General features: G+C 37.8%; 1 non-coding gene across 1 annotated transcript; it reads right to left on the bottom strand.

Annotated features, from left to right (window-relative positions):
- Window positions 1-971: 971 nt before the first annotated feature.
- LOC112718704 (small nucleolar RNA R71) lies at window positions 972-1,079 on the bottom strand. Its single transcript, XR_003161032.1, has one exon. It is a non-coding gene; the product is annotated as a small nucleolar RNA R71 (small nucleolar RNA).
- Between the last annotated feature and the right edge of the window lie 692 nt (window positions 1,080-1,771).

The following is a 1,771-nucleotide window of genomic DNA, read 5'->3' as shown; positions in this document are numbered from 1 at the left end:
ATCAAATCTTTTTAAAATGTTTTTCAAATCATATCTTCTCAATCACATTTTTTTAAAACAAATCATATCTTCTTAATCACATCTTTTTCAAAATAGTTTTCAATCAAATATTTTTGATTTCTAATTTCAAAATCTTTTTCAAAAATCACTTGATTTCTTTCTCACTTTTATTTTCGAAAATCAATTAGTGTTTTTCAAAATGTTTTCAAAATCTTTCACTTAATTTTCGAAAATTTCTTCCCATTTTCTTACCTCCTTCTATTTATGGACTAACACTATTCCTCAATGAACAATTTGAACTCCATCTCTCTTGATAAGTTCGAATTCTTCTACTTCTGCCTTCTATTTTTCTTTTCCTCTAACACCTCAAGAAATCTCTATACTGTGACATAGAGGATTCCATATTTTCTTGTTCTCTTCTCTTTCTTATGAGCAGGAGTAAAGACAAAAGTATTCTTGTTGAGGCTGATCCTGAACCTGAAAGGACCTTGAAGCGAAAGCTAAGAGAAGCTAAGGCACAATTCTCTGTAGAGGACCTAACAGAAATCTTCAAAGAAGAAGAACACATGGCAGCCGAAAACAACAACAATGCCAACAATGCAAGGAAGGTGCTGGGTGACTTTACTGCACCTACTCCCGACTTCTATGGGAGAAGCATCTCTATCCCTGCCATTGGAGCAAACAACTTTGAGCTTAAGCCTCAATTAGTTTCTCTAATGCAACAGAATTGCAAGTTCCATGGACTTCCATTGGAAGATCCTCATCAGTTCTTAGCTAAATTCTTGCAAATCTGTGACACTGTCAAGACCAATGGGGTTGACCCTGAGGTCTACAGACTTATGCTATTTCCTTTTGCTGTAAGAGACAGAGCTAGAACATGGTTGGACTCACAACCTAAAGAAAGCCTGAACTCTTGGAAAAAGCTAGTCAATGCCTTCTTGGCAAAGTTCTTTCCACCTCAAAAGTTGAGTAAGCTTAGAGTGGAAGTCCAAACCTTCAGACAGAAGGAAGGAGAATCCCTCTATGAAGCTTGGGAAAGATACAAACAATTGATCAGAAAGTGTCCCTCTGATATGCTTTCTGAATGGAGCATCATAGGTATTTTCTATGATGGTCTGTCTGAACTGTCCAAGATGTCTTTGGATAGCTCCGCTGGAGGATCTCTTCATCTGAAGAAGACGCCTACAGAAGCTCAAGAGCTCATTGAAATGGTTGCAAATAACCAATTCATGTACACTTCTGAAAGGAATCCTTTGAACAATGGGACAAATCAGAAGAAAGGAGTTCTTGAGATTGACACTCTGAATGCCATATTGGCTCAGAACAAGATATTGATTCAGCAAGTCAATATGATTTCTCAAAGTCTGTCTGGAATGCAAAATGCACCAAGCAGTACTAAGGAAGCTTCATTTGAAGAAGAAGCTTATGATCCTGAGAACCCTTCAATGGAAGAGGTGAATTACATGGGAGAACCCTATGGAAACACCTACAATCCTTCATGGAGAAATCATCCAAATCTCTCATGGAAGGATCAACAGAGACCTCAACAAGGTTTCAACAATAATAATGGTGGAAGAAACAGGTTTAGCAATAGCAAGCCTTTTCCATCATCTTCTCAGCAACAGACAGAGAGTTCTAAGCAGAACACCTCTGACTTAGCAACCATGGTCTCTGATCTAATCAAAACCACTCAAAGTTTCATGACTGAAACAAGATCCTCCATTAGAAATTTGGAGGGACAAGTGGGGCAGCTGAGTAAGAAAATTACTAA

This window comes from Arachis hypogaea, chromosome 10 (assembly GCF_003086295.3).
Source record: "Arachis hypogaea cultivar Tifrunner chromosome 10, arahy.Tifrunner.gnm2.J5K5, whole genome shotgun sequence".
Lineage (NCBI taxonomy): Eukaryota > Viridiplantae > Streptophyta > Magnoliopsida > Fabales > Fabaceae > Arachis > Arachis hypogaea.
Note: the sequence above shows the minus strand (reverse complement) of the source record. Positions and strands in the feature narration are given on the sequence as shown.